Source organism: Lactuca virosa, chromosome 1, assembly GCF_052849685.1.
Source record: "Lactuca virosa cultivar CGN04683 chromosome 1, Lactuca_virosa_CGN04683_v6, whole genome shotgun sequence".
Taxonomy (NCBI): Eukaryota; Viridiplantae; Streptophyta; class Magnoliopsida; order Asterales; family Asteraceae; genus Lactuca; species Lactuca virosa.
The window spans coordinates 150,591,279-150,598,652 of NC_136426.1; the positions used below are offsets into that span (position 1 = coordinate 150,591,279).

General features: G+C 30.7%; 1 long non-coding RNA gene across 1 annotated transcript; it reads right to left on the reverse strand.

The window, feature by feature from the left end:
* Positions 1–5,312: 5,312 nt before the first annotated feature.
* Positions 5,313–5,819, reverse strand: LOC145107075 (uncharacterized). Its single transcript, XR_013707726.1, has 2 exons — positions 5,709–5,819; positions 5,313–5,625 (listed from the first exon to the last, which is right to left on the reverse strand). It is a non-coding gene; the product is annotated as an uncharacterized LOC145107075 (long non-coding RNA).
* Between the last annotated feature and the right edge of the window lie 1,555 nt (positions 5,820–7,374).

Below are 7,374 nucleotides of genomic sequence, written 5' to 3' on the forward strand. Positions count from 1 at the left end.
AGACTAAATAGTGTGAAAACAGAAAAACTCTATGTTTTTATTATTATTTTGCAATGAATGTTGTATATATGTATTCTTCAAATAATTCTAATGTGAATATTAATGTTTGATTATTCATAAATTTTATTATTCTATTATAAATTTTGTATATGTGTATTATTGTAGTAAATTTTAATATTAGTTTTAAAGTGTGCTTATTCATTTATTGCTTATTCATTTATTCATTGCTGAATAATGATATAAAGTTATGGATACGAAGTTCATTGTACAAGAATAACATAAAAGTAGTGTTTTTACGTGTTTAGACTATTTACTGTTTTTATTCTAAACATCTCTCTCTCTCTCTATATATATATATATATATATATGTATATATATGTGTGTGTGTGTGTGTGTGTCTATATATATATATATATATATATATATATATATATATATATATATATATATATATATATATATAGGGAGAGGTTATATTGAGAATGAAAAAAGGTTGAGAACACGAGAACATTTCTTGACCAATCATTGCATTAGGATCAATTAGTAATTTTGCATTTTAATTAATTTGTAACATATTAAAATTAAATGATAATCTCCTAAACTCTAGTAGTTGCCTTAAAAAACCTAATGGATTTTTTTTTCGTTATTTTTGTTAATAGAAAATTTAATTGATTTTTATCAAATTTTCTTTCAAAATGAGATAACGACTTTTTTTTTTTCTATGACTTAATTCTTAACAATTACATTCATAAATGAATAAACTATAATTTAATTTCATAATTTTGTTAAATTAGTTTTTTAACTTTGTTTTTTAGATGAAAATTCCAAATACACTTGTAATTATATATGCATACATTTGTAACTATAAAATGAATTGAGCATAACATAAAGATAAAAAATTCAATGCATTTGTAAGCATAAATGAGTAAAACACAATATATAGATAAAAAAAAATACAATACATTCTATCATAAATGATTAAAAGGACAATGTATTATTAAAAGAATCAACTACAGTTATAATTATAAATGAATATAACACAATGTAAAAAATTACAGTATAATTTTAATCATAAATGATTAAAGCACAATGTATTGCAGCCTGGAATCGTTTGACTTGTAATGAGCCGCTTTGACAAAAATTCTTTTTGTTGCTGAAATTCACTTACTTTTGTAACTAGCATCATTGATACCTAAAAGAATCTTAGCATCCCTCATTTCTTTAATGAATCTATACAAAATGAAAATAACATGTAAATACAATAAAAAGTTTAATAAAATTTTAAAAGGAAAAGGGAAGAAAGAGATTAGATTTTCCTATTAGAAATCAAAACTTGACAAGGAAAATTCTCATATTCGTAATCAAATAAATATGCACACAAAGGATAGATCTGTCCAATTTCTTATTGTGGCTCAACCCCATGCAAGTGTCATATAATCGTTAATGAATTACACATATAATTACCAATTAATACAAGTGAATATCATACAACTGTCCATATATTTATCAACGAACATAGATGGAGAGGAAGAGTTATTTGTTAGTTTATGATTAATAAAAATGTTAAGAAAAAATGTGAACAAATTCACTCAAAGTGTCGACACAAGCATCATAGATATGCAAATCCTTAGAAGAAAATACCCTAAATCATATTGTTCAAGAATCTAGATATAAAACCCATAATTTCCATATGAAAACTCCGATGTGCTGAAAAACTTAAATCACACCTCAAAATAGTCAAACAGTATGCATAAATAATGAATCCACTTCAAAAGTAACAAAAAAAACATAAACAATACCTAGATATTAAAAGCACTAGTCAAACCAAACGTGATATGTGATATACTAAAGGAACTCATCATTTTTTGCAAATCTCATCATCTTGATCATCCCAATTAAAGGGTTGGGGTGTAAACGTTGAATATGGTTTGTCCTCTCCGAGATAAATGATGAAAAGGGGAGAGCTTCCAAGTGTGTGTGAGATGAATTCTAAAAAGAAATTGAATAGTAAGAAACTGAACATGGTGTTGGTGTTTGGCTGTGGTGTTAATTTCGATGTCTGTGACATCCCCATTTTCACGGCCAGAAAAGACCGATTTTGTTTATGCTTTATAAAAATCAGATTACCTCTTTTAATAAAAATGTTGCGGAATTTGTTCCCAGTAAAACATGATAAATATGTTATCAAAGCATTTCCGAATAAAAGTATTTTTATTCATTTTAAAACATTTGGGATGTCATGGTCAATACAGAAACATAAGCATAAACAGAACTTACATTCATTTACACTAGTGATTTATATCTTCTTAATCTCTCAGTGTAATGTAACTTCATATCGACATCTGTGATACAAATAAACTGACCCTAAACTGAGTGGGTCAGGTTGGGAAACCTGGTGAGTACATAGGGTTTTCAACCTACAATAATATAATTATTATGTTTAAACAATCAAGCAATCAACCCAATTACCCATCCCCATTATCTTCTTTAGTCTTAAGGATCTACCCTAAGAATCAGCTATTTCTCGTCCATTCATTCCTAAGGAGTATCCTAAGGAATAGGTACGAATTCCATCATTGTCAATGACACATCTGTCAAACACAGCTGCTAGTTCTGTCACTTAGGCGCAGCTGCCAAAATTGTGACATTCTCTACGAGGCGCATCTGTCGGTATTGTCCTTTAGGCGCAACTGCCAGGGTTATCTCGTTTATAGACAGTATCGTTTCCGAGAATCCACTCGCAATACATGTCAATGGGTTTTTAGAGTACACCGGTGAACACATCGTTCACAACACCTACAGGTTGCGAGCCTGCTAGTGTTCCACTGCACTGTCTAGAATAGTCCGTGGTTGTCATCTATACTCTGCTAGATGACGGGGCCAACATTTGGGTACAAGGCTTCTCACATCGTCCACCTCTCACCCTCACCTCATGGTCTATTTCACCTTTCACCTCATCATCCAACTCATATTTCATCTATTACATCTACCCATGTTTTACCCCAACATTTTCGTAGATATAAAATACATATACAGTTTAAATCATTTAAAACGTGTTATAAAATCATTCATCTAGCATAGACAACAAATATACAGATAATATGCACACATAGCACGTAATTTATTTAAAATACTTCATATATATGTGTAAGATGAAAGAAACTATGCACTCACCTGGAAGGTGGTCTCTCTGCACTCGAACAGCGCTTCGTTACTTCTTAAAACAATTTCCCTCGACAAAACCTAGTATCAATACCACTAGGGTTTAGTCTAACGTTAACCGCGACTAATTAATAGTCTAGCTATTATTATTATTATATAAGCGTTAAATAACACTCAATATAATTCATAATAATAGCCCAAGTACTTATTATAAGGTCCTAATAACATTACTATATTAAAACATAAGCTATACTAAAGATAGGTTAGGCGTAGCTCACTTACAGCGGGTTTTTTTCTCAAAATCGGGCTTCGCTGGAGCAGCATTTCCGAGCCGAAAGGCTCTTTTCTCGGGACTTCGGGAGCCTCGGGGCTTCCTTCGGGTGCTAGGGGGTTTACCTAGACTTTAGGGGGCTTAAGGGAGGCTAGAGAGATAAAGTAGAGAGAAAAAGTGAAGTTGGAAGGTGTAAGAAATGAGGGTGCCCCGACACCCCTTTTATAGGCTGGAAATCACCAAAACTCATCAAGTTGATCTCCAAATCGTCGAGTTTCATGGCCAGGTGTCACCATCTGGTTGCTAGCCTTGGGGAGGAAGCAACGGCCAAGATTTCGCCACGTCACCCGATTTCGCACAGCAGCCTCCCGACTTAGAAAAATCATAACTCTCGCATACAAGCTCCGATTTCGACGTTCTTTTTTTCCACGCGTAGGTAAAATCAAGATCTACAACTTTCATTTACACTCCGTTGGCTAGTTCTCGACCGATCTTAAATTTAACAGTAGGAGATTAGACTGTTAAATGACCGCGAAGAATTCGTAACTCCTTCATACGGACTCCGTTTTCGTCTGTCTTTTTATCGTTGAGTTCCTATTAATGAGATATTCAACTCTCATTTAGGTCGCGTAAGCCAAAAACCGCTCGAACTAAAATTCGAGTTTCGGGTCGTGCACTGCTATGCCAAATCTTAGAAAATTCATAACTTCCTCATACGAAGTCAGATTTGGACGTTCTTTTTTTTGTATGTTCTTGGTTTAACGTATACTACAACTTTTGTTTAGTAAACTAAGGCTAAAAAGTCCTTTATCAAAAATTCACTATTTGCGTCTCCCGGTGCCGTGCCGGTTTTGCCGAAAAACTTCGACGGGCCATAACTTCTTCGTTATAACTCGGATTTCGGCGTTCTTTATATGTACGGAACCCTTGAGACATATTCTACAATTTGCTTAAAATTATTTATTCTAAACAATCTTTTGTCGAAAAGTCATTTTCGACCCCTATTATCTCTAAATTGACTAGCCCGGATCTACGGGCGTTACAATGTCCGCCTAAGGTTTTTTAGATCTACAGGGTAGAAAACACACCTATTGTTTGGAGGAGATTTGACGGCTTACTAGATCAATTTCATTCGCTCTCGATATTTCTCCACTCGAATTAATTCGAAAACACTTCCGATGTTCGTGGGGTATAGTGCTGGTTTTGGTCGCGCATGGTGAATATTAGGTCTTGATGGGTTGAAGCAGGAATGAAACGTAAGAAGCTAATATTTAGGAATCAACAAAATTGTAATCCCATGTATTAACACCCCTAACATATATTTTCAATTTATATTTCTAACACATTATTTCAATAGATTGACGTTTTTTGCCATTGATTTGAAAATTTAAAGGGTTGTGATTTGTTCTCATGTTCTCAACCTTTTAACTGTTCTCAATTTAACTTACCTCTCTCTCTCTCTCTCTCTATATATATATATATATATATATATATATATATATAGTTAGTTAGTTAGTTAGGATCATTTGAAAGGTGATTTTTTGTATGATTTTTTCTGTCAAAACAAACTTTGCGAAACTATAGTCGTCGAATTTTAACCAATTTTTGAAAAAAAAAAATATTTCAAAATGTGCATATATGCAAATCTTTATTTGCATACGTGCACGTCAAAAGTTTTTAAAAAGTTGCGATTTTTTCATAAAAAAATTCAAAAAAAAGTTTTGTGATCTCTAAGTATTTTTTTATGCATTTTTATGATTTTTAGAGTTTTTTTAGGGTTTTTTTGTTTTCCAAATAACTCTTCCTTATATATATATATATATATATATATATATATATATATATATATATATATATATATATATATATGTTAAGAATATACCCAATGAAACTATATTTATTATTCAATCTTAAAATCCATAAACATGATCATCCTGGAAACAATATATTGTAGAATATAGAAACTTTATAATTTATTGGATGATTATCCAATAATTATGTTAATTACTATTTTGTGGCACAACATTTATCTCCTTTACAGTGGCTCCTACAACCTGCTCTGGTTTTGCCACAAACGTTTTTCGTTCCACAACAACAAAATAAATTTGGTTGGCGCTTCTTACATATCAAAGTGCACGTTGGGGGTTCTAAAATCCCAATACTTTTGATGTCTTTGACTTCATTTTTGGTACCTATAAATCCAAAATCCATAATATTTCTATAAGTATGAAAGATAAAAAATGTAAGCATATGATAATAGATGATAGAAAGTTACATTGATAACACACAAGCAACATGAGAAAGCTTATACAAAAAAGAAATATATGTGATTTGAAGAGCTTGACCATTGTGTGGAGTGCTTAGGATACCTTTCCTTGTTTTGTGTATGAAGAAGATTCATTTGGCTACAATTTATACCAAGAGTTGGAATTATGAAGTAATTAATTAATGTGTTATTACGAAAAATAATCTTTTGATTTTTATTCTTTTGAGACCTAGAACTTTTTTTTTGTTCGAAGAAGACCCAAATGTTTCGTGTTAGTTGTTATTTCTGGCCCCAACAATTTACCAACACATAAATTGAGTTTTTTTTTGTTTCATAAAAGGCTATATTTTGCAAATTTTCTTTTTAGAACTAAATTTTTTCTTTTAAATCAAACTTAATTTTAAGTTATTCATGATTGTTTTATTAATTGAGTCGGTTACCGTCTGTACAAACGCTAAAGGTGCACCATATACCGATTTTCAACCAGTTTTAGTTTTCTTTTTCAAATCAGTTTAAACCAAAAATGATTATGTCTATACTGGTTACAGTTCTTCAGTTTTTATGTTAAATTCGGTTACAGTTCTTCAGTTTTTATGTTAAATTTTGTTTTCGGTTAAGTTATAGTTTAAAATACGAAAAAAACGGTTTTAAATAAACATACAAATAAAACAAAAATATGTGATGTAAATAGTAATTTATGTAATAAAATATTGTTTATACATATTTAACAAAACTTTATATATTAATAGACATGTTTCATATGTAGGCATAAAATTTGTAAGTTATTTTATCACTTTATTATAGACTTATTATTGTCTTTTATTGGCATGTTTTCTATCTTAAAAAAATAGTGAACAAAAAATATGATAATACAAAAATGTTTAGTGGAAAAAAAAACTTATTTGTAACCTAACTGGGTGTAATGTGCATAAATTCTTTCTTAAAGACATGTTTAATAAGCATGAATTGTTTTACAAAAATCAAGTTGAAAACGTGTGAATTCTTCTTCATGACCAGGTTTAATGCAAAAATAATAGTATTTTCTGAGCCGAAAATCGGACCTTGGACATTTAAAGTGAAATGGGTGTCGAGATGAGTTTCGCTTTCAAATTAGAAACCATATTTATAGAAACATTAAATAGATATTTTAATAAAATCCAGAACCTATTTTTTGATAATTATGCGTAGGGGTGTTCATAAATACCCGAATCAATAAACCGGATCCAAAAAATTTAATATCTGATTTTAAATTATCTGAAAATTCGGATATCCGTAATTTGGATATCCGGATTTTCGGATTCTGATATGGAAAAGATTTTGTAAATTTCTAGATATTCCGGGTAAAAGAATCCAATATCCGAAAATTTTGGATATCTGAATTTTCGGATATAAGATTCCACTATCTGGAAACTCGTTTTTCGGGATACAAGAATCCACTACCAGAAAATTTTGAATATCCAAATTTTCTGACATATGGTTTCGAATACCCCTGGCTATACGATTTATATCTGGGAATCCCTCAATATCGGCTCCGGATATAAAGCGGTTTTGTACATTTAGCCATGTGACAGAGGATAACCGACTCAACCAATGAGTTAACAACGAATAATTTTAAATTGGTTTTATTTTGAAAAAAAAAAGGTTTTACGTGTAAAAAAAAGAAAAATATAGTGTC